Genomic DNA, 27,072 nt, shown 5'->3' with positions numbered 1-27,072 from the left:
GTTGAGTGTTATTCATGAGGTCAGCAACTAATAAATTATAGAGAAGAAATTGGACCACAAGTCAGTGTTTCTCCAAATTCATTTCTTAGCATGTGTTAATTAATTCAGTCATTCCACAAATGTCTATTGAGCATTCACTATGAGTCAGGCTCTATTCTTGGCTTTGGGGATACAGCAGGGAACAACCTCAATAAAAATTCAGGCTCTCACTGATCCCCACTTTAGTGGGAAGAAGCAGTCAACAGACAAGTATGTAAAACAAAATAATACCAAATAAATATTATGCTGGATGGTGGTAAGTTCCACAGAAAAATACAAAATAGGGAAGGAACAGGTCGTATAGCTGTAAGAGTGCCTTGCAATCTTAAGCTGATAATTAGGGAAGGCATCACGAAGAAGGTGAGAAAGATTAGAAGGAGGTGAGAGACTGATGTAGGCAAATATTTGGTAGCAAAGAGGAGGCAAGAACAGAGGCTTTCAAGCAAGAGCATGCTCAGCGCATTGGAGGAACATCGAAGTCTACACAGTGGTAAGCAGGGGAGAAGCTGATGGGAGTTGAGGTCCTAGAAGTGAGAAGTATGAAGTAGGATGCTGGATCCTTTGACTTCTATGATTGAGTATAAACTGAAGGGAGGTGAGGGTGAAAAGAAGGGAGAACGATTAGCAGGCTGTTGGAATAATCCATGTGAAAGATGACAATCTCTTGCATCATGACAGTGGAGATACAAGTGGTAAGAATTGGTTGGATTCTGAATATATTTTGAGTAGATATAATTTGTGGGATGATTAAAGGTAGGATGTCTCTGAGAGAGCGACTGAGAAGAACTCTACAGTTTTTGATCAGAGTAAACGGAAGACCCCATTAATGGAGATGGGGAGGACTGTAGAAGGAGGAATTTGGGGTGGAAGATAAGGAATTTGTTTTTTAAATGTGGTAAGTTTAATATGGAGGAGATGCAAGAATAAAATAACATCTACTTCAAAGTATAATTAGAAGTTTCAATAAGTTAATCTATATGAAATCACTATGAAAGTTAGCTCTTTTTCTTCATTATTCAGCTGGGTGATATAATTACATCATAACTAAGTTTTAGAGACAATTGAATTGGTGGACTGTGAGCAACATTTCATATTCAGAAGAGAGGCCATTTTTAAATCTGGCTTAAAAAAATCAGAAGAGACTGATGTGTAACTGTGGACACTGAGTTTCTATACTCAGGATAGAAGTGAGGATCAAGAGAGACGAAGAAGATGGGATGGGGCTGTCCTGCTGAAGTAATTTTTAAGTATCTGCAGGGTTGTTAAGAACAGAGCCTGATGAATCTGGGTGACTGAAAGAGTAATTGACTCTGAGTATGAGCCATGCGCTCTGGTAGTCCAGATGCCCAGGTCAGATGCAGGGTTAAGGAGGCAGTGACTCTCCAACCTCAGATGCGAGTGCGATGTTGTCAGCTGAAGGTGTTAAGGAGCCATCAGAAGACGACTGTTGTGCCTCAGAGCCACATTCTCAGGGTGCTCCTTGCCAAATGGAGGCTGTGATGCAGCACCTTGACCAAGAAGACAGAGTGAGTGGACACTTCCTGAACAATTTGAGACATCCCAGCTATTCCCAGCAATAACCGCAAACGTTTTCAAGAAGTAAGTGCGCCTTTGACTCTGAGCAAGTTAGGAAGTGTCTCACCTGGCCGTTAACAAGGCCTCGTTTGCACTCTCTAGTTGGGGATGCCAAGGGTCATCCCTGCGATGCGTTGTAAACAACAGCCATTTCTTCCAGCCACCCCGGTGTGTTGCAGGTGGCTTGCCCATCTGGAGACATTAGGGACCTCTGTGGGCACTTTGAAAGCTAAACTCACTATCACTTCTCGATCCTCATCCTGCTCCTTGTAGGACATTCTTTAGGGCTTCCATTGGCTTTTCTTTATTTCCTGGGATTCCATTCTCCACGTCTTTATACTCGTAGTTGGCCCTAAGATGGTGCCATTTTACCGCTCTTCCTGAAAAATTGACTCAGTGCTCCTACCTGGCCTTCCCTTGCCTGTGTGCCCTTGGGCTGAGTGCTTTGAGCCCCTGCAATGCAGGCTACTTCAGCTCTTCCAGGTACCTGTTTTCCAAGATGAGGGGAGACTGTTGGCAGCTGGCTGTTGATACAGATGTCCTGTCAGCGGGAGAGCACTTCCTCGGGTTCCCACCCACAGCCGAGCCGAACAGTGAGTGTCAGGCCTGGGTTATTTTGGGGGTCAGGGCAACCCTCGCCCCTACTAGGTTACCCCTGCATCTGAGGGGTTAGTGTTTTGCTGTTCTCTGCCCAGGCACACCAGCCATGGGAAACTCTCCTTTTCTCATGTCTGCTTTTTATTCATATATGGTTCCTTCTGCCTGAATGGCCATCTCCTCACTTCTGCTTTCAGAATCGAGTCTTTTTCTCAATCCTGGGATGACTCTCATCTTCAGGAAGCTTCTCCTGATTTTCCTCTAATGTATATAAGCTCCTTGAATTGTCACTGCATTTCAGTGGCCGTGTCTGATCATATCTTAAATATACTACTTTAGATGTGTTTGTGTAGATGTTCTTTCCCTCCTACTTGAAGGGTGAGCACCTTGAAAAAGGCTTGAACAATAATAAGCATCACTTAGCTCTCTGAAGCCAAGAATCCCTAGGGCAGCTGAGAAATTTAATGAGGCCCCGAGGCCAGGAGCCTGGGATGCATTAGGAAAGGCTTAAGAAAAATCTTCCTGTAGACTCGAGATTTAAATTCGTCTTGGAAACACACATTCACTTAGGGTACTAGAGCTCAAGGTTGTGAATTTTATCATGGATCACCCAGGTGAAACCAGCAAGACAAGAAACAGCTGGTTAAATATTAGTAGGCTGCTCAAGTTATCAGTTTGATTTATTTTGCTATTACTTTATTTGGAGGGGTAGTGGTGTTGAGAATATCTTTACAAGACCGCCTTAGGCTATGAGGAAAAGTTTGTGACCACAGACAAAAGCCTTTCAATTTGTAGCAGTTTGATAAACACATCTTATAATTATCCATAGACACCCTCTCCCCCTTTTCTTTAAATTGCCTAGAATGAGATCCGGTAAATCTAAAGAAACAGAGTCCAGGTTTTGTTACTAGCCACACACATAAAGCAATTATTTCTCTAACAAACTATATCTCAATGCTAGAAAAACATAATTTCCAGGCTTAGGAGAAAGTTACATTTTCCTCCATGAATACATTACCAATAAAATGAATATTTGACTCGTGATTTTTTTCCATAGATCATTGGAGAAAACAACATACTTATTTATTAAAATCTATCAACCCTGAAAATAGTTTCCTTTCATCTGTAATAAACTTAAGGATTCTTTGATATATATAATTGAAGTTGCAATATCTTCAATAGTGCGAAATCAAGCTCCTTTCAGCGTAAGACATACACAGGCATTTCACAGCCTTTCGATTGGAACTACTTGAAATTAGAAATGATGGAAATGACACTCAGTCTGTACTGCGTTCCTACAACTCTCCATTCTTTACTAGTCAGGCTTGCTTCATTCTGAAACCTTTCGCTTCATACTAATGCTATCATGGGCCCTCGTATCCAGGACCAAACAAAGACACTAAAAAATCTGGCAATTAACTGTGAGAAACTGAAGCTCTTCTAAGTGTGAGTATGACTTGGCACAATACTCTACCCACAGTTGTGTACAGGAGGGAAGAGGGGAACCCGCATTTACAGGTGCCACTATTTACCCAACTTCATTTAGTCCACAAAATGGGCTTTTAATTTAGGGATAGCTTCCTTTATTCCCTCCTTCCTTTCTTCTTTCTTTCTTTCTTGTCCATAATGTCCTCAATTTTCTCATGTAAAATGCGCCCATAAAACCAAAACCAAACATTGTGGACGTACAGATATAAAGAAGTCAAATGTCCCATCACTCCGTATCCCCATAGTAATGTGTGCTGTTTGTCTATTTCTGCTATAGCCCCATTTGGGAGAAGTGGTAACTGGAGCTCAGAAATGTAATTTGGCTAAGTCGTGATTTACACCAAGACTTCTTATTGCAAAGCCCACGGCAGGTGCGGGCGTGTGTGTGCGTGTGTGTGTGTCCATCCCTTTCACATTCTACAGACAAAGATGAATTCTCTTTGCCTGTTTGATAAGATTCTATGGACCCCCCCTGTTCGTTTATTTATCTGTTTATCCATATATTCATTCTACCACTTGCTGGGTAATATATCTGAGTAAGAATTAGAAAAATAAAAGACATAAGAAGAGGGAAAATGAGGTAAATGGTTGGGAAAAGGGAGGAAAGTAACATTGGCAAAGATGAAGAGATTGAATTTCGATTAGGAAAGAAGGAGCTGAATTTGTGTTAAAACAAACTCCCATTCTAAACCCTGTCCTCTTAGGCACCGTATGACGTCTCTTACCTCTGATGCGCCGTTTAATTGATATGTTCCCCTGAAGCCTTTCATTACTAAAGTATCGTCATAGCTCAGCCCCTCCAGAGTCACAGCCCGCTGGGCGGGGAAAGCACACTTTCTACATACCACACACTCTCCTGGGTATCGGATGCAAAGATAAAGCAGATAAAATCCCTAACTTTGATGTCCAAGTTCAGTAATAGGAAGCCCTCCATGACACTTGTCTGTGAGGTTTTACAGCTTCCTCAGATTATGGAAGAGTCTCAGCTGCTGTAAACAGTATTTAAGGCCGCATCTAAGATGTAGACTGTGTTCTTGTCTGTGTCCCTATTTCTTTATCCCATCCCTGCATTTCTTTCGTCTTCACTCTACGGAGCTTGAACTGATTCTGGCACCTCTGAAATACAGATGTGGAGAGACCAATAGGAATAGAAGGATGCCTGCATGGGGAACATCAAGGAGCAATCCCATCAGTCCTCCTTCTCGACCCCAGCAACTCCTCAGAAGCTTTGAGTCAGTTCCCTGGGTCACACAGGGCTCTCATGGGCAGTCAGCACGTGTGATTTTGCAGACGTTCTTTTAAGCAATTCAAGAATATGTCTCCAGCCCAAAAGATCGCACAAAACATTTCACTTCTGAGTCTGGAGCAGCCTTTTCAAAAACAGTTACCGAATTTTTAATTCATTCTCCAGTATACCGCTATATTTTCCTTGAATACAAATTAATTTAACAAATATTTTTCCAGAGGCATAAGGTGGTAAGGACAGCAGACTAATTAAAGTCAGTAGTCCTGGAGTACAGATCTAAGGCTGCCACTGACTCTGTGACTTTGGCCGAGTCACGTAACTTCTCTGAACCTCAATTTTCTTTTTGTTGAAATGGTGCCAATAATACCCCCCTCAAGTGGTTGTCATGAACATTCAATAAAATAACATTTGACAAGATAGTTTTGTGTTAAGTACTAGTTGTGGATTATAGCCATATGTCACTCGCTGTATCTGCCAATAAGATCATTACAAGATTCCCTGAAACCCAAAGAAATTACTTTTGGGGGAGAATATGCTTTATGTGCATAACGTAATTGGCAAACAATAGACAACGGACATAGTTAAGTGATTCCATGCTAATTAAATTACTTCAGATCCCAGACAATACTTCCGGAATGCGATTCCAAGTAGACATTTCTGTAATTCCACTTTGTCAAGGCTGCATTGTTATATTCTCTGCTTAATACTCAGGCAATCCTTTATGCGTTACAGAAAATCAAGGTGGAGTAAAAGAAGGAGAGAAAGAAAGAAAGAGAGCCTGAAAGCTTTCTCAAGTCTCCCATATGCAAATACCTTGATGCAGCATCAGGGGAAACAGCAAAAGAGCAAGAGATCCCAGGGTAACGCTATAATCACCTTTCCCATTTTGCAGCCATATGTCTGTCACAATATTGAGCCATCGCATATTGAGAGTATTAGTGTGACATCTTCATCAGTGTCACACTGACTCTAACCCAAAACAGCTCCACCAATTACTGGGGCACCATTCTCGCTCCATCTTGCTTATCTCTGGTAGCTTAAGAGTATCCGTGCGCTCCGTGCTGGACACATCCCCAGTGTGATTCAATGTCGGTGGGCGTCAGCCAACACTCGGCCCATGTAAGAAGCCCGGTCAGCCTCATCCCCATTTTTAACTGTGATGAGAGCCCAGAACAGAGCATCAGAAAGGCGGAGGGCAGTCCAGCTCGTTTCAGAGAGTAAAAGCCGAAGCCGCTTTCTCCTCGCAGCGGAAGGAAGGACGACACATCAGACGTTCACAAGATGGATTAGGAAAGTCAGGAAACTCCCATTATTCTCTAGAGGAAGTGCAGTAAATTCTTTTCTCTCCTTTTAAAGAGCTTGTATTTAATTTTTAAAATACCGTTATTGTTTTGCATTAGAAATTATTCATAGGAATGAAGTTTCTTTTAAATTTCTGTTTCAGAAACTGTGCCCCTGGGGAGAATGAGTGAGTTACAGAGGTATAAAGCACATTTCATATCATAAATACAAAGTGAAATAGATGAGCATTGTGGGGAGCTTTGGGAATGTTAAGATCACTGATGCTTTGGTCACTGAAGCCAGCGTCCACTTTAGATTCTGAAAGACAAGCTGCCAAAATACTGAATGTGGGTGTATTTTGAGGGAAGTAATGATAGAGGATCTACTGGCAACGGAGTCACAACACTGAGATGTTATTCTGTCGCTGCTCTGAAGTCAGAACCCCAGATGCACCACTTTTGTGTTGAGTGACTGCAGACAACGTATTTAACCTTTCTGAAATGCAGTATTACGAACTGCCAAGTGGCGGTAATGAGAGAACACACTTTATACAGCATTGTTCTGATCAAGTAGAGTAACTACATGAAATGTTTACAATGCTTGCTGCATAGTAAGCTGCAGTGAACACGAGCTAGTTGTAAAAGTGGTACTCGTGGTAACCTGACTATGAAAACAAAACAAACAAATAACAAGTAATAAAAGCGAGAGAATGTCTTAAAGCCCTGGAGCTTCACATCATAGATGATCTTAGTGAGTTGTCTGGTTTGTTTTTTTTTTTCCTTTGTGGTCCTTGAATTTGTCCTTTTTTGAAAAAAAAAAGTTCATGAGATTTTCTTCAATGTGGTTTTGACTTTGTCCAAATATAAGAATTTTCTTAAGAACAATGCATCATAAAATTCACAAAGCCTACAACCAGAGGTTAAAAAAAGGACAATAAACTTTGCTTCAAAATGACACATGAGAGATGTCGATAATTTCAATATTGAGGAAGCACTTTAGAGAAGACCTAATTTGAAACCTGATATATCCTCATCAAATATAGTAATTGAATGTTGAAACACGCTCTGTGTCTGTCTCTATCTCTGTATCTCTGGATGGTGATGTAAGCTCTGTCTCTATCTGGACAAAGATGTTTGTGTTAAGTAGAATTAAAGGCAAACGCTTTCACATTCTTAACCTCCGTAATCGAAGCTGCCGGGAGTTGTAGATGATTCAGGCTGACATGAAAAGGATCAATGAGGTCAATACCATTCCATCTGCATGTGGTTGAGAAATCTGTACCCTGTCAAATGCCCATACTCAGCGTTCCCAACCGAAGCCGTAGTGACACAGGCGAGGGACTTAGAGTGCATGACGCAAAGTGAATCCATTCTTGTCACCAGAAGGGGTATTTCCTGAAGCATGCCTCTGTGGGCGCCTATCACTGTCTTTTTACAAATGACTTCAAAAGACAACCACATGCCTTAGTTTGGAGAAAAAAGGTTGAATTAGGTAGGGCACAGGGAAAGATACTTAGATAGTAAAAGCCACATTATGTGATAAACCCAACCTGGGCAGTTGCAGGATATTTGGTCCAGGGCATCGGAATCTTTTTCTGTAAGCATTTGGTTGGGATGCTTACAAAGGAGCCAGCAGACCTTTACAAACAATGTTTGAGAAAAGTGGATAGCTACCAGAAACAGTTTATTTTCAATAGGGTGAAGAGCCAACTGTCAATAACAGTATTTGAATGACTAATTGTTATTATCAGCAGACTGAAATCAGAACCAATTTTCACACTGTCATATAAAAATCAACTTTTAAACATTTCTCTGAAGTTAATAACAAAGGACAAAGATGGTTTAATTATAACTTGCTAAAGGATATATTATAAGTTGGACAAAAGATGAGAGCTCAGATTTTTTTGTTTGTTTGTTTGTATTTTTTACCACAACAGGCCAAAGTTTATTTAAGATCACAAGTGAAATAAAAGTGGTATTTCATACCGACAACTGAGGAAATACAAGATTTTCTACTTTCTATAAACAGACAAATAAAGACAAATACATTGTATTAACTCAAGACTCAAATTTTCAGACTCCATCAAATTCAGTGGAAATATCTCAGATTTGTCTAGGGATCTTATATCTTCTGATTAGACCTAGGTTTTTTTTTTTTTTTCTTACTAGATATCTGGAAAATAGCAGTATAAATACATCGGCCTTGCAGAAACTTCTGAAATAGTAAATCTACTTCATACTGGTTTTCAGTTAGATCAGCAATGTGTTGCTAAAGATACGTGAACTCAACACTTAACAATGTACATAGCACAGTTACAAAGATTGGCAAAATCACTGTGAAGTAGGTAGTAGCAGGACCTCCAATTTATATATAAGAAAAATCAGGCATGATTAAGTGATTTCCCCATGGGTCTTATAACCTAAAAGGGGCTGAGTTAGGTCTTGATCTCTCCTCTTTGGACTCTATGTTCTATAATCTTTTCTAATATCATGCAGTGCCTCTCACATGTTTGTGGTAAAACTAGCCCTCAGTTTAAAATCACTATTTCAGTCACAAAATTTTGCATTTGCTGAAGAGCTTTATAATTTTCGAGTGCCATTATGTCCATTAGCAGATTTGATACTCAAATCTTCCTAGACAGGTTTGGAACCTCTGTTTTACAGTTAAGGAAATTAAGACCCAGTAGGGCACCAGATAGTTCCTGAAGACCAATTTGGGACATCATTACAAAAGGACATGGCTCTATGTCCATTGCTGCTTCTGTGACAGAAAAGAAAACTGAAGCTTTTCTATAGGAGGAATAATTGTCCAGAAGGATGAAATTCTGAAAAGCAGTGTGAATTTAGAGGAATGTTTCTTCATGTTTGAGTTTCTGAACATCTAAGTGCTTGAATGGCAGCACAGAGGCGGAGGAGAAATTGTATTCTCTTGAGTGTACGTGCTCCCTAGAGAGGCAATCACAGCTGGCTCCAATCAATCAGAAACACCAAAAGGCCGACTCTTCTTCATGCGCCATCTGGAAGGAGGTCTTAGGATCAGAGTGCAGCTTCCTCTCTAGGCAAAGGCAGCTCACGATGTAATTTCCACCCACCCACCCCGAGCAATTTAGCCAGAATTTTATTCCCAAAGTGCAAAATCCTTTAAAAATTATATTTTGCAAAATGAGACATACTGAAGACTCACTTCATTCCAAAATCAGACACTCATTTTTACAATGCTTGCTAAACACACATGAAAGACATTCACTATGGACTCCCATAGCTTCCAGTATTGAACATTATAATCTGTCTTTTAATATCAAGCTATTTCTCCGCTGCCGCCTCATTTAATTAATGATCTCTCTCTCTCTCTCTCTCTCTCTGTCTCTCTCTCAATCGCTCTCTTCCTCCCTCCCTGCAAAGAGCTTGCTCCTAAAGGGAAATAAATATATGTTGCTTATCATTCTGTGTTACTGTAAGGATTCCTCTGAGGATAAAATGTTACCCACAGGGTGATATCTACATTTGTTTCGCCATTTGCAGACCCACCCTACAATGTGGCCAGAGTAAAAAAGCAGAGATGATATTTTAAATTTGAAAGGAAAAAAAAAAAGGAAACCTTGAATTACGTGGCAGATAAATGATTAAGAAATGGAACGTGGTGTCAGACCTTAGAGACTTAAAGCAGGGAAGACATAGAACTGAGAAAGGAGGGAAGAAGCATTCGTGTTTCGTGAAGAAGGGGAAACTGTTTCTGCTTTATCTTTTGCAAACTGAGAGGCGTGTCACTTACGCCGGGGTGGCACTTAGGTGGAGAGTGCCTGGGCTGGCTTGAGGAGGAAGAAGCATTCTCCTGAGAAGGCTTTAGGCGGAAAGTGATCCCGAATTGCTGTTGTTTAAACAGCATGATTCTGGCACAACTAAGCTAGAAGCAAGAGAAGGAATTAGCATATGTGGATCTGGACGGGGACTATCAGGGCGATGTGTGAAGCTTGTGAGAGCTGGGCAAAAGTTTTAGCAGCTAGATGTTACAGGTGTACAAGTCTTAGCATTTCCTTCTTACATAATGCTTCCTGCCTGTTGCAGTGACTGGGGAACAACATAAAAGGATTGCTCAGCACTGGGCAAAGAGGAGATATTCATTTATTGGTTCATTCACTCCTTTGTTAAATGTTTATCGAAAGCCTATGATATGTCAAGCCCATTTATTCAGGATTCAACAGCCAACAAATGTTCCTGTAGAGTTTCTCTTTGAGTAGGTGGACACAGAAGTAAATAAGAAAAAAAGAATACATAGGGTTTGAGGGCAGTAAGTGCTAAAGAAAAACAATAAATGAAACAGGAAAAGAAAGTAGGGGGTATCTTTGGGTTGCAATTTTTGATAGAATGGCCAAGAAAAGCGTCACTGAAAAGATGGTGTTTGAGTAAAGACAAGAGAAAGGTGAGGAAGCAAGCTATGAAGTCTAGGAAATGCACTTGCAGCAGAGGGAGCAGGAAGGAGGCTAGTGGGTTTGAAGAGCGAGCAGAGAGCAGTGTTATCAGAAGATGAGTTCACAGAGGATGTGGGTGGCAAAGGGTAGGGGGAGGAGAAAACCATGTGGGGTCTTGGGCTCCTCGGTAAAGCACTTAGAATTTTTATTCTGCGTGAAAAAAGAAAGACCGTTATGTAAGTTTGAGCGGAGGACGGAAACAATCCAACTTATGATTTAATGGACTCGCTTTGTCTGCTCGTTTGAGATAAGACTGGGTAAGGGGAAATGAAGAAGACATGAGGAGACTGCTAAGACTACTAGGGAGACTATTGAGCTAATCCACATAAAAAGATGCTGAGTTTGGGTAAGTGGAGGTGCAGAGAGTTGTCATAGTCTGGAGAATTTTTGAAGGTAGAGGTGCCTGGATTTATTTTACACAGAATAACAAGTCACTTTGGCTCGACTACTTTAACTATTTGGAATACAATGGGCAAGGAGGTTAGGAAAAAATTTTTTTAATTGTAACAGGAAATTATATGGTATACAGTAGCTCCAGATGTTACAGAGTACTATGAAAAATATATGATAGCAAAATTTGGCCAGTTATTTTAATGAAAATTGAATATAATATAACACTGGTTTTTATCTATATGGCATGGGCTATGACTACATTAAAATTTTAGCCACGTGACCTGAAGTGTCTTATTTAAAATGCTTGTGGGTGGAGAGGGTTTAGCTCAGCGGTAGAGTGTGTGCTTCGCATGCACAAGGTCCTGGGTTCAATCCCCAGTACCTCTGTTAATAAATAAATAAACCTAATTGCCACCCCCCCCAATTTTTTTTTAAATGCTTGCTTTTGTTATCTGGGAAAAAGAGCAATCATACCAATGTCAGAATATTTTTCTAAATATTCTGTGATCTGAGTTGCTTATTGCAATGTTTGGAGTCTAGTGAATGCTGAGTAAATATTATTATCCATTCCATTAAGCTTACAACGGACTTGGGCATTTGTTGAGTTTAGGCAGTAATCAATGAGCTTGAAGACCTCGTATTAGAGTCAACAAAAAACAAGAAACAAACACTGGACTTGAAATTAAAAGACCTATGTTCAACTGTGGTGGTCATTTACCTCGCCTTATGGTTTGTAGATATTAAGGTTAATTCAGGTCTCATAACTTCAATCCACCACTTTTTCTATTATGCTCACATTTCTCAGGAACAGAGGTTGCACTGTACCCAGCAGGATCCCAAACCCTGCATCCCAATGAAATTTATTCTTCACTACTCAGGAATCTTTGGGTCTGACCAAGTCAGTCAGAGTTGGTGTTTGTAAATCTTGTTGGTACGTCATTAGAGAGATAAACTGGAGACTCAGAAGCTATCAAAGGAAAAGCCATTTGGGACACATCCAGACTAGTTTGTGTCACTAAACGAATTCTCAAGTTACCAGGATTATTTTGGGGGGCAGGATTCTGAGAATACAATTATTACCAAATTGGGAGATTTTGTTTTGAACATAAACTGCTACAGACGAGCAATAAAGAAAAACAAAAATACTGTCCTCAGATAGTTTTTAATCTAGTTGGAATTAGTGATGGGAGAATAAGTGAACTGGAATCTAATTCAAACGTATTCATTAAGGCAATTTCTTTTTAACAAAATTTTATAACACTCTCTATATCATTATAGTAATCTGAAGTGAAGCAAATATCTTACAGTGATTGCAGAGTAGAAGTTTGGAAACTGTATGATAATAGAACATTTTTCCCATTCTCTGTTCAAAATTGGGGTGCATTGACCAGAATAGTAGCCAGCTTTCTAGGTACTGTTTATTTTTGAATGAATGAACAAATTTAAATTTGCATATTCAAATGGATTTTGGTACACTGAAATGTAGAAAAACAAAATTTTTGCCTCCTGGAAGATGTTCCAATGTGATACTGGAAAATTTAAAGGAATTTTTCATTTCATAGAGTCTTTTACCATTTTAAAGCAGTTGTGTTTAATTTGTTAGTTTCTATAATGTAGAGAGCTATGATAAATGATTTTTCATTTTCTCTGTTGGGGTAGGAGGAGGGTTCCCATGCTATTGTTGAAAAATGGAACCTCTCATGAAGAAATACATTCTCATGTGGTCCCTGGCCAGCATTTCCAGGGAGGACGTGACCTCCTGTTATGAAGAGATAACACTTGTGTGGTACCGATGCTCAGTTTGTTACTCGAAAGCCAGGACATCATTAAAAAACAGGCTGGCACCTCAGTAGGTTTTCTTGAGTAAGTGGAGTGTTCCTGTAGCCTTCAGTTAGCAGGAGAAATTAATTTTGTTAATCAGAAATCAAAGCTTTGATACTTGGCACCACTACAAATAAAGATGGTGAATTCCAAAATAATATTACTTCATGGATCTTAGGAGTTACTTTAGGCATTCATTCCAAACTTCTGTTAGAATCTAAGGGACAGGCAAGAAAATTAGTGCAAACCAAGAAATTTATTTCTGTGGCTGGGTAATTAAGCAAAGAAAATTAGGTCAAAGAGATTCCCTATTGTTGGAACAACATCAAGAAGATCATTTAAACTTAAAATAGAGAGCGGTTTCTATGCCTCAGAATTTTCTGAATTGTCTCTCCCTGTAATTCCTTTTCTATGAAATGTCAATAGATGCTTTCTTTAGAAAAAGGTTTTTGAGGTTAAGAAATGTTGCCACCTGTTAGTTGAATAATATCTACAATTATTTTTAGCTGAAGAATCTCTCTGGATCTCTGGTAGACCACATAGTATGAAAGCATATCCACTGTATTTGACAATGGAATCCTTTTTTTTAAATTATTGCTCTTAATATTAGACAGAATCTGGTTTCCTTTCAAGACAGTTTGGGAAAAACAAATCTCCTTGTTAATTGGTTTATTTCAGTAAAAGTTAAGTGTTTCTCCAAAATGATTTGGTTTGATTAAATGGCTGTAACTGGTGGCCTGGTATAGACATTACCTGAGTGTATCCTGTATTCCTTCAAAGGGGACAGATTTCTGTTTAAATACTTCAAGAAATATTTTATGTGTGTGATATTACAACTGCTTATTGAGAACTTTCTATATACTGGGTCCCATGATAAGTGCTTCACATTTCCTCACTCAGTTGATTTTTTAAATTTTAATTCATCCAACAACACTGTGAGGTAAACACAATTATTATCACTACTTTATGGATGAGAAAACTGAAACAAAATTTATGTGCCTTTCACAACACACACAGTACAAACATGGGCACATCGAGCCATTGTTTCAGCTGAAAACAACTTAGTGACCGTTTTCTCCAACTCATTTCATAAATGAGGAAACGGGGATTTGTCTCTTTTTAGCTAACTAACAAGATCCTGGCAGATCTTGGCAGATCCTGAAATAGAATATAAAGCTCTTGCAGAATTTGATGCCATAAACTAGATATGTCAGTAAATGTCCATAAAATAAACTTTACAAACTTATAGTCATCCCCTCATGTTTAAAGATTGGGTAAAGGAAATTAAAAATGGTAGGTATGTGTATGGATTTTTTTTAATGTGAGTTTTAACAGGTAGATCTTCCCCATAGGGAGTTTATTATTTTTGCTACCTGATTATTGAAATATTTGATAAAAATAGTCACCACTAGGATTTTACTAGCCATAGTAAAGTTATTCATTAGCTAAGCATATTAAAGTTGCTCTAAAATACAGTTATTATGGTTACACTATTTTACAAATAAGAAAACAAGATTGATACTAAGTCCTTTGCCTAAAATCTCATACTGAGAAAGCAGGGGAGCTGGGGCTTAAACCCAATGCTCTTCTCATTCTGATTACTGCTTCCTTTAGCAAAACGTTTAATCAGTATGAGATTGGGCTAATTCATTCAGGTTATCGTCTAAAGTATGTATGGGTCTGGGAACTGAAAAATCAATTAAAGTGGAGAGAAGATATGTTCCCTCTATGCTCAAAAACTTTCCAGAAACACAAAACTGGAATGCAGCTCATCTTTTTCAGTCTGTCTTCTCTGATGGCCAAGAGATGAGCCTAATTGTTCTAGGCATGGAGTGTATTATGGGGCAAAATGCAAAAGACTGAATTCACGCGAACAGGTCCATATCTCCTCTTGTAATTCTCTATAGAGTCTTTTGTGTAAAAGTCTACGCCTACACCTTACCCTCGCATCCACGTCATTGTGGGCCGTACATTTTCTTTCAGTTGCTTATATATAACTACAATAAAATAAAACTCTTTTTAACTAGGAAAGTTGATTTTGTAGTGTACATTGGGAGCTGAACAACATAAAATGCAATTTTATAAAAATTTTTAATTTATTATATTTAAATTAAGATTTAATTTTTAAAAGCTCTGTATGAAGAAAAAAATGCTTACAATCATAATAAATTTGTTTAGTTTGTGATTAAGTAGATGGTGGAATTTGTGTTATGATAAAGTAGAAAGACCACTGGGTTGGAGACCATGATAGATTGGTTTTAGCTACTTTGCCATTAAATGTAAAATGGACTTGGATCAAGTTGCCTTCACATGCTGTCCTGTGGTCTGTGAACCCAAGCTCTCGAACTAGACTGCTCAGATTCCAGTCCCAGCTCTCCATCCCAGTTGGTTGGCCTAGGGGAAAGTCTATAAGTTCTCTGTGTCTCAGAATCATTTTCTGAATAACAGATACAAAAAGAATACCTATCTCTAAAAGCTGAGGGGAGGGTATAGCTCAAGTGGTAGAGCACAGGCTTAGCATGCATGAGGTCCTGGGTTCAATCCCCAGTACCTGCACTTAAAAAAAGAAAAAACAACAATAAATAAATAAATAGACTAATGACCTCCCCCCAAAAAAAGATAAAAAATAAATAAAAATTAAGAAAAAAACCTAACGCCTAAAGTTTGTGTGTAAATTAATTCATTTAATACATGAAAATTTTCCCCAGACAGACAACAGTGCCTGACAGATATTAAGCACCCAATAAATTCTGACTATTAATAATTTAGATCCAGTCAACTATTAATTGAACATATACTGTGTGGTGGACACTGAGCAAGGAACTGGGGATAGTATACAAGAATAAGAAGACCAGGTCCCATCCTATGTGCCCCTTGTAATTTTGCATATCACATGTAAGCAGATACAGTCATGATTATAGTTGATGTGCAACAAACATTATTAAAAGTGTCTCATAAAAACAAAAATAAACAAATGGGACCTAATTAAACTGAAAAGCTTTTACATAGCAAAGGAAACTATAAACAAAACAAAAACACAACTTATGAAATGGGAGAAATATTTGCAAACGATGTGACCAACAAGGGATTAATTTCCAAAATGCATAAACAGTTCATATAGCTCAGCATCAAAAATAAACAACCTAGTCAAAAAATGGGCAGAAGATCTAAACAGACAGTTCTCCAAAGAAGACATACAGATGGCCAACAGGCACATTAAAAGATGCTCGACATCACTAATTATTAAAGAAATGAAAATCAAAACCATAATGAGGTATCACCTCATACCAGTCAGAATGGCCATCATCAAAAAGTCTACAAATAATAAATGCTGGGATAGGGTGTGGAGAAAAGGGGACCCTCCTACGCTGTTGGTGGGAATGTAAATTGGGGTAACCATTATGGAAAACAGAATGGAGGTTCCTTAAAAAACTAAAAATAGACTTACCATATGATCCAGCACTGGGCATATATCCAGAGAAAACTCTAATTCTAAAAGACACATGCACTCCAATGTTCATAGCAGCACTATTTACAACAGCCAAGACATGGAGACAACCTAAATGCCCATCAATAGATGAATGGATAAAGAAGATATACATAGACACACACACAAACACACACACACACACACACACACACACACATATACATACAATGGAATATTACTTGCCCATAAAAAGAATAATGCAGCAGCATAGATGGGCTATTATACTAGGTGAAGTAAGTGAGAAAGAGAAAGACATGTATAATATGATATCAATTATATGTGGAATATAAAAAGAAGGGATACAAATGAACTTATTTACAAAACAGAAATAGTTCACAGACCTAGAAAACAGATTTATAGTTACCAAAGGGGAAAGGGTGGGAGGGATAAATTAGGAGTTTGGGATTGACATATATAAAATAGATAACCAACAAGGACCTTCTGTATAGCACAGGGAATAATATTCAATATCTTATAATAATCTATAATGGAAAAGAATCTGAAATAGAAGATACATATACATACATACGCACACACACACACACACACATATATATAACTAAATCACTTTGCTGTACACCTGAAGCATTGTAAATCAACTATACTTCAATAAAAAATAGGAAAAAAAGTGTCTTATGATACAGAAGTAGTTTGCAGAAGAAGGCAATTGCCTTTAAGATTTTATAATGATTTTCATAACTGAACAAGATTTTAACTGATGACAGATGAGCACTGGGAAGAAAGGCTTTGTGTTTATACTGGTTGAACAGCAGGTGCAAATGCCCGATGTGAATACGAATGAATATGAAATGGAATGTTTCAATGATAGGTCCAGGCAACTAGCGGCACTTGATATAGCCGGTGGAGACGGGGTGGTGAGTGGTAGAGATAAGATTAGAGCTGTAGGAAAGGCTACATACAAATAGACTTTATGTCATACTAAAACGTATCCCTGTTATTTTCACTCTGGCTGCACTGGGTTCCCAATGGATGAAGAGAGCAAAGAAGGGGGCAACTTACTGAAAGGATGTTCTTCTGATTCATAATCGAGATGAAGGAGGCAGAAGAGAACAAAGGAAAATGTGAGCTTTATGGCCTCAGTTTACTTGATTAAATTCAGTAGCGTACACACCTCCCAGACATCACGTCCTCGTAGGGAGAAACAAACCTGTGGAGCACGTGAAGCAACGAAGCATAAATTTCCCTCTTGGCTATGGATTCTCTGAAAAACTGTTGTAAATTGAGGGTAAAAAGTGTTACTTCTATCATTCCACATTTTATAATGTGGAGTCTCAGATATTGTTATGCTTTCCCTACCAATGAAAAGAGAAAGCTTTGCCGTGTTAGGATCCTTATATGCAAGCCTTAATGACTACAAAGATGTTTCCTAAATGATCAACGCATAACAGAGAACGCCAAGACCACTGTCTCTTAAATACACATTAACTGAATACGTAGAAAGTAGCAGGTTGAATGGGGCTGCTATGAGACTGAACTCCTGTCAGTCCAGTGCAAAATGACAGGAACTCACTCACACTTCTTTATCTTTTTATTTGTAGTTCTGACATATTTTTTCATATTCTACAATGAAGGGGAGTTTTGAATGGAAAGGTTTATCTTTATTGTCTCCTGTCCCTCAGTGATCCCAATACAACACCAGAGCTGAATCAAAGAAATTCAGCAGGCTGTAAAGGGTCTGAGAGGGCTTTCTAGTCTACCTCCTTCCAGTCCAAGCTTTTGACTCAGGTTTAGTGACTGGCCTAAGGCTATTGAGCAAGAGAAAAGCAGAGGAGATTCCAAGAGTTCTTGCCCTGTAGTTTGTTTTTGGTTTTTTTTTTTTTTTTTGGTCCACTACACTGCACTGTAATTATCTATTTATTGTGGTCTCTTATAGTTAGCTAATTTCTGACAGTTTTGTTAGCACATAAAATGGAAGGCATAGATGAGGTCGCACAAAGAACTTCCTCTCATTAACTCCAAATGCAAAAGCAGATTGCAAGCTTTAGAAGGCCACAGACAGCACATTGCGAAAACAGAGCCAGCTCAGCTCCTGCTTGACTCTTTTGCTGTCATGTAGGTTTTCTTTCAACTTCCATTTCTCACATCTGAAGATGCTACATATGTAATGGACTTTTTCATTTGTTGGTTAATGCACTCCTAACAGCCCATTTTTGCATGAAATGTAAACCACCTGCAAGGAATAATAAATACTAACATTTTATGCATATTATGCATGGTTTGAAGAATTGAATAAGCATGTCTTGACACTCCCTGTGAATTCAGTAGCGCTTCATTCTACAACAAGCCAGGTTAAAAGAAGAGTTACTGAGATAGTACCAAATGTGGAAAGTTTCTAGGAAGCAAAAGTAAACACTGAGAACGATAAGCTTCTAGACCAGGACATCAGCACAGAAGAGGAAGGCAATACGGCTATAGGATTTGGGGGGAAATGTCTACCAAGACAATGGAAAATAATCGCCAGAGACTGAGCGGCAAACTATAGAGATGGGCAGATTTTACACAGACTTCTAGGGACAGAAGAGCTACTGTGGGGTAACTGCATGTGCTACTCAGTTGAGAAGGAAAATGAGGCTCCATCCAGACTTAGTTGGAAAGAGTACAGTGGTTTCACAGGGGTATTGGCCATGGACCTCAGAATGGACAGTTATGACTCTTGGTTCTCGTATTTGGTGATTGTAATCATGATTCAACCTACCCATTTATAGATGAAAAAGTAAAAAACAGAAATCCCCAAATGCTATGTGCTGTCCTAAAATCTGTAGTGATTCAATGGCAGAGCTTGACGTAGAAGACAAGTGATGTAGTCATGCTAATGGCAGTGGGATAAACCTCCAACCCAAAACTGATTCAGATGTTGAAGTTGAAAATGCCACACCTCATTATACCAAGAGGGTACAATGAGATTTATTACTCATAGGATGAGGCTTTCTGGGGAGAGCAGAGCAGGCTCCCAAGCAGATCCAAAACGACTTGAGAGAAAAAGGAAGGCTCTCTCTGTCTTGGGATTTTATTGTGGTTAAGTGACAGGACTGGGGTAAGGTTTTGTATGCTCGGGCCAGGGATTGCATGGTATCTTAGTTTTTTTAGAGTTGTTGCAATAGAATGAAACAAACCAGGTGGCTTAAACACCAGAAGCTTTTTCTCTAACATTTCCAGAGCCTAGAAGTCTGAAATCACGTCTGTGGTGGCAGTGGCAGTAGGCTTAGCTCACTGTGGAGGCTCTGAGAGAAAATCTGTTCCGTGCCTCTCTCCTAGCTTCTGGTGGTTGCTAGAAATCCTTGGCATTCGTTGGCTAATAGCTGTTGCGCTACAATCTATGCCTACATCATCACATGGTCTTGTTCTCTGTGTCTCTCCTCTTCTGATAAAAACATCAGTCATACTAATTAAGGGCACGCCCTAATCCAGTATCACCTCCTTTTAACTCAGCTAATTACATCTACAAAGACCCTATTTCAAAATACAGTCACATTTTGAGGTTCCAGATGGACATGAATTTTGGGGAGACATGATTCAACCCAGTGCATGTGGTTAGAGCTTCCTGCCTGTGCCAAACAAGGAAGCTCATGGATTTTCTGATTATCTTGTCAATGGAGGTATAGGATTTTGGAAGCTGTTAGCAATCAAACATTAAAAACAGAGTCAGACTCTTTAACGCAAAAAATCTCTTGAGTCCTCAGTAAGTTACAGTCTTTGCTTGTTTATCAATAAGAAGGATGCCACTAACATTTATCTTTCAAACATGTACCCTTACGGCTGTGAGAAAAAGTTGCTACAGTATCGCAGGTGTTGAATTATGTCTAAAAGCTGTACGCTAATCTGTCCTAGGGACGTATGATCATACGCCCAACCTACCCCATAATAAAGAATCCAGAATTAGGAAATATTTGAAGATAATTTTCAAGCAAGTAGATCACATCAGGCCAGGAACAATGGTGCACTTATGATCAGTTCCTTGACTAGGATGCTAAAGGAAGTTGGAATAGATACCAGAGCTTAGGACAGCCATAGAACAATGAGAACTGTAGCTCTCCGGGGCCTTGGAGCCCTCATGTCCCCTTTGTGCACCAAGTATCAAATAAACCACCCCTTTTCCTATCTTAAAAGGAAATGTATAGTTAATGGTATCTACCTGGCACGTATAAGACTAATACTTGGTAATTAATATAATTATCTAAGTGTAATAAAAAAATACAGAAAATCCGTTTTTTTAAATGTGTGTTGGTATATAAATAACTAGACCCTTCCACCCTAGACATCACCATGGAGCAATCAGATGCCTCCACCTAGCTGTAGAGTTGCTGAGAATAAGACAGCTGCAAATGCAAGTCCATGGTATTGGTGACAGGAAAATCATAAGCAGAGTGGCCAGCTGGGATGCACATTTCTGAAGTGATGGCCAGTTATTGGTAAAGATCTGAACAAAAGAGAGTGTCTTCTCTTGATTTATATGGTAGTTTAATTCCTTGTAAAGTCCATGCATAGTTAAAGCTTGCAAAAATATTTTAATTTATATGTAAACCAGAATTAGAATCCAGGCTTAATTATATTCAGAGTTTTCTTACGTATTTGAGTATCTGGTGGGACACCTATGTATCTAATATGCATCCTGACAAGCAAAACGTGCTTCAACAAATATCCAAAATCCCACAGAGACCCATTAGACTAGAGTATTTCAAATTTCTAGATTTAAAGAGAATGCACTTCTTCCAGTATAGTAGGTGATGACATGAACTTTTTAATGTAAATTTTGAAAACTGTCAATTAAAGCCAATTTTAACAGGTTCTATCAGGCATAGAAATTAAAATGCCCTCACCTTTCTGACTTAGCAGATTTATTTAATGCAGTGGAAACACTTCACTCCGCTTAGAAAGGGAGACCAGTGTCTGTTGGGGGTTGTTGATTTTAATCAAATGGAGATAAGGGTTATTCAATAAATATTGATGTGAATAAGACTGTGATGTCCCAAATCGATTTGGATGGAGAAATGGAAACACATTTCTATGTGATATTAATGAAGCTAGTGATCAGAAGCAGCACATGCCAGCTTTATTTTGTAAAGAGATTGAACATAGAGTTCAGGTTGGTGGAATCCAATGTGTAGGAACTGGACTGCAAGCTTAATATGAACACACTGTAACTGGTCTACTGAGAAAGAGTTTATGGAAATATATACAATTATGATCGATATTAAATATAATATAAATTGATTGGGCAGTGTTCAAAGAAGTGTAGTGTCTAGAATTAGACAGTTCTCTGCACTGATCAGACACTGTCAACTTTTATGCTTATTCTGGATCTTGCATTTAAGAAAATGGAATGGAACATGTCCAGAAAAGAGCATCAAAGTGGTAAAAAAATGTGTATGTATAGATGTTTGCGTGCATGTATATGTGTTCATGCATATCAATTTTTTATGTATGTAGACCATCAATCCTGAAAAAAATACTTATGTTTCATGTTCTTATATTTGCATTCTTTTCTTTGACTATGTATACATATACACACATTGAATTTTACTTTCAAGTGTATATTTCAATTAATATTCTTTGTAAAAATTGTGGTACAAAGTACATACATGAAATTTAACCTCTTAACAAAATTTTAAGTGTACCGTACAGTGTGGCTAACTATATCCACATTGTCATACAGCAGATCTCTAGAACATTTTCATCTTGCATGACCAGAAGTCTATACCCATTGAATAACGCCCCATTTGTACCTCCCCACAACCACTGGCAACCACCATTCTACTTTCTGCTTTTATGAGTTTAACTCCTTCATAGAACTCTTATAAGTGGACTCATGCTGTCTGTCCGTCTGTGACTAGCTTATTTCACTTAGCTTAGTGTTCTCAAGGTTCATCTGTTATACCTTATGAAAGAATTTCCTTTTTAAAGATTGAATAATATTCCACAGCATATGTTAACCACATTTTGTTTATCTGTTTATCTGCTGATGGACTTTCAGGCTGTTTCCAACTTTTGACTCTTGTGAATTATGCTGCAGTGAATATGGGAGTGCAGTTATCTCAATCCTGATTTCAATTCTTTTGGGTAAATACCCAGAAATGGGATTTCTGGATCATATGGTAGCTCTATTTTTAATTTTTGAGTAACCTTTATGCTGTTTTCAAAGCAGCTGCAGCATTTTACATCCACCAAGACTGCACAAGGTTTCCACATTTTCCACATCCTCAACCACATCTGTTATTTTCTGTTTAAAAAAAATAGGTGTATGCCATCCTATCCTAACACATGTGAGGGGATATCTCATTGTGGTTTTGATTTGCATTTCCCTGATGATTAGCGATGTTGAGCATCTTTCTGTATCCCTGTTGGTCATTTTTATGTCTTCTTTTTAGAAATGTCTATTCAAATCGTGTGTCCATTTGTAAGTGGATTCTTTCTGGGGTTGTTGTTCTTACTGAGTTGCAGAAGTTTCTTATATATTTTGAATTTTAACCCTCTATCAGATAAATGGTTTGCAAATATGTTGACCCATTATGCAGACTACCTTTTCATGCTGTTGATTATTTCATTTACTGTGTAGAAGCTTTTTAGTTTGAAGTACTCCCACTTTTCCATTTTTGTCTTTGCTGTCCTTGCTTTTGGTGTCTTAGTCAAGAAATCATTGCCACAACCAATCTCATGAAGTTCCCTCTATGTTTTCTTCTAGGAGTTTTATAGTGTCAGGTCTTACATTTAAGCCTTTAGTCCATTTTGAGTTGATGTTTGTGAATTGTACAAGATGAGGTTAGCTTGCTTTCTTTCACATGTGGAAATCCAGTTTTCTCAACATCATTTGAAGAGACTATCTTTTCCTCATTGTATAGCCTTGTCCCCTTTGTCGAAGAGCATTTGACTGTATGTACTTGGGTTTATTTCTGGGCTCTCTGCTCTGTTTCATTGGTCTATACATGTTTTATGCCAGTACTAGACTGTTTTGATTATGGTAGTTTTGTAATGTGTTTTGAAGGCAGGTAATGTAAAGTCTATATTTTTGTTTTCATTCTCAAGTTTGTTTTGGTTATTTAGGGTCCTCATCATTCCATATGAATTTTAAGGCTGTTTTTGCTCTTTCTGCAAAAATTACCATTGAGATTTCGATAGGGATTGAATCTAAATCTTTAGATTGCATTAGGTATTAAGGACATTTTGACAATACTGAGTTTCCAAGCCATGAACACCAGGAGATGTCTCTCCATTTATGTGTGTCTTCTTTAATTTCATTCAGAAATGATTTGTACTTTTCAGCGTATAAATCTTTCGCTTCCTTGCTTAAGGAAAAATATTTATCAATGTCAGAAAGAAGAAGATAAGAGGAGAAAATGATATATATTTTGGAAATCTATCAAATTGAAACCTTCTTTAGATAACAAAGTTTTATATAGTATTTCTTTTTTCAAGCATTATTTTTCTTAAACAATTTAGTGATCTCTTTAATATTTATATTTAAATTTCAGGTTAAGTCTTAATGCTTGGATAAATTTTTTTTCCCTCTCACTTTCTATCTGTATGTGCTTGTATTTGTAATTAAGCTGTGATATATAAACATGCCTAATTAGATTGCACTCTGTGATGACCGAAGGTCAACAGATGATAATTCAAAGAGCTTTTAAGCCAAGAGTTACACATAACTTTTAGCAGCTTCAGAAAATAAACCCAGACGTCTTACATTTTGAATTACTCTGCCAGACTTTTGGAGTGTTTATGAGCTTTTATTGTTTTCTGTAATTTTTGTATTTTCTCACAGCAGCCCATCTCCACTTCACCCTCCAGTTTATTCGGGGCTGCTCTGGTTTTGGAATCTGATAATCCCTTGACTGAAATACTGAAATATATGTCTCAATTACAAATAAATTGGCTCTTAGTGAGAGCTTGAGGACCTCTTCTGTGTTATAAAAGGAATAAACCCAGCGAAGGCCCTTTGTGCCCTACAGAAGCTTTTCCTAACTTTCTTGCCATGTTCTGCAGAATTGGGGTTACCCTGAATCTCTGTACACAATCCATATCCGCTCACAAGTCTGTGCTGACATTTCGCCACCTTCTGCTCTGTACACGAGCTTTGCATTTTCCATAAACTCTGTTAAATTCTGTATTGGCTTTCCTATATTAGCATTCCAAGTCTGTATCTGCACACCTTACATGTAGTGTGGCTGGGAATTAAACTCACTTGAATATTAGGACAGGAGCCAAAACAGTCATAAGATATGACTGAAGTACAGGAAGCAAGTCTTGGCAGTGAGTGATTCTTTCCTTGCCTGCTTTGGCAGGTGCTCACCAGCCCGCTTCAATTCACACATCAATCTTGAAATGATGATTCCTTTGGTAATTATCAAAAGTCACTTCTGGTGTAAGTTCTGGAGGGAGAATTATGTCTCAGTGGCTTGATGTTACCATAATGGCATATTTGGTGTTCAAATTACTGCATCTGCACCGCTAGTAATTGGCCTTGGACTCCTCCCTCCTCCCTTCTGTTTCCTTGCTTTCTGCCCTTTGTCCATCCTTTTCAGTTAGAGCAACTCAGGTACAAACTCTCCCAATAATAAAGAGACATACTGATTATCGTTTATCATTGTCCTTTTGAGATTTCCCTTTATCTCTTATGAATATCTCTTCCTGGGAAGTCACAGTGTGGAGAGGTGACTCAGCAAAGGCAGATTCAGGGATTTCTAGGGCCCATGCCCCAAATGACATCAAGATTCACAATCAGAAGCAGAGACATGGTGATGTAATAAAACTAAGCTTCCAGCTCCTTACTGACAGGATGCCTTCCAAGACCCAATACTGTATACGTTATTGTACATTATTGTACTTAAAGACACCTGTGTTGGAATAAACTCTAATGGTTTTAAGAGCCAGTGGTCACCATGCAGATGTACATGGTCCATGAAGACCTTTGATGATATCTTTTTCTCTTTCCCTTTTTTCCTTCCTTTGAACTCACCATTACCTTAATCCTTCTTTATTTTCTTTGCTCCATGTCTTCTCATTGTCTCTTTCTTTTTTTCTCTCACCTCATTCTCATCTCTTTCCCTGTCTTATGGCCATTTAAGACCTTTTCTTCTTCTTCTTTTTTTTTATTTTTTAACTGTCACGGGTACCATCAGTGTATTAATCATTTGACTAAAAATATCCAACCTTTAGAAGACTAGCATTCATTTTCACTTTCGTTCTTTTCTCATGAACACAATTTGCACACGTAGCTTTTCGCCTGCATCAAAGCCATACAGAACACACATCTCCAACTGGGATTTCAAATGAGTTTATCAGGAAGGAGCCCACAATATTTGTACCTGTGAAAATATTTTGTGAGCCAGCAGGACACAAGAAGAAAGCTCTGTTAAAGGTTCCTAAAAGTTTTCACTTTGTAGATATTCTTACCTTTCTTGAGGTAAGAGAGAGGCACGTTAGCCATACAATTTAGTATTCTGATGTAGAACTGGCCACAGTACAATAAAGTGGAATTTTTGTTTATGATTTGAATAAGACATATTCTCATATATGTATTCTTTGGCTGTAATAAAAAAATGTCAAAATAATTATCACATGGAATGTTATTAAGTAATTTGCAACACATTCATCAGAAAAGATTTAAATGCCTTCAGTAAATTAAGACCTTGATGGATTAGACACAGATCCACCCATCAAGAAATTTTGGCGATATATGAAATGATAAAGAGATGATGATGATAATGATGATGATGATAAAATGAAAATGAAGCCATCAAAACAAAATAATTAAATGTTCCAGTTGAGTAATTTCTGAACTTGGTTGACCATCAGAAATCACCTAGTTTTATATATATATATATATATATTTTTTTTTTTTTTAATTAAGATTCATGGACCCTACTCCAGATATGTTAAATCAGAACCTCTGGAGTTGGAGACACAGAATTGTACTTTCAAAAATATCCACAGGTCATTCCAATGACCAATGAGATTGGAGAATTACTGACAGGAGAGAAATAAACTCTGTGTCTTTAGTGAAGAGATATGGTTTTAAGTTCACATGTCTATGGAGGAGGAAATATTTGGCCAGTGGAGGATCGATAACACTTGGATAAGCAGAGGGTATTAAGAAGGGAATTCTCAGCAGGAGAAAATGAAAAGGCTAGATGTATGAAGGTGAAAAGTAAAAGGCATCAGGGAATAGCAAAGGGACTAGACTGACAGGAATCAATGACACTTGGTGAGAAACTGAAGCAAACGCTAGAGCACTGCAGTCTGGAGTCTGGAGGACCTTGACGATGGAGAAGGGGAAGCATAGAGTGTTTAATTAATGGGACACTATTGCATGTTTTAGTGTAGGTTACACCATCATGAAAGAAGCATTTTAGAATGATTCATCTATAAGGGTGTAGAGGCTGAGTTGGAGAGGAACAAATAGTAAAACAGGAATCTGATTCACAGTAGTAAAAATCTCAGGTCACAGTAGTAAAACTCTAAGTTGCATTTCTATGGGGGCAGAAAAATGTTTTGCTTTCCTTGTGTAACAATGCAATCACCTCTAGCTACTTAAAAAAAAAGGTCAGATGGGGGAGGGGGTAGAGCACGTGCTTAGCATGCAAGAGGTCCTGGGTTCAGTCCCCAGTACCTCGGTTAAAAAAAAAAAAAGTCAGATAAATAAACAGTGTACGGTAATTT

General features: G+C 38.2%; 1 protein-coding gene and 1 non-coding gene across 11 annotated transcripts in view; both read left to right on the top strand.

Moving 5' to 3' along the window:
* The window catches only part of LRRC4C (leucine rich repeat containing 4C), a 1,285,379-nt gene that overhangs the window by 847,521 nt on the left and 410,786 nt on the right, over positions 1 to 27,072 (top strand). The gene's annotated exons all lie outside the window — the stretch shown is intronic.
* TRNAA-CGC (transfer RNA alanine (anticodon CGC)) lies at positions 11,402 to 11,474 on the top strand. Its single transcript has one exon. It is a non-coding gene; the product is annotated as a tRNA-Ala (tRNA).

Source organism: Vicugna pacos, chromosome 10 (genome assembly GCF_048564905.1).
Source record: "Vicugna pacos chromosome 10, VicPac4, whole genome shotgun sequence".
NCBI classification, from domain to species: domain Eukaryota; kingdom Metazoa; phylum Chordata; class Mammalia; order Artiodactyla; family Camelidae; genus Vicugna; species Vicugna pacos.
This window is presented reverse-complemented; position numbering and strand designations above follow the sequence as displayed.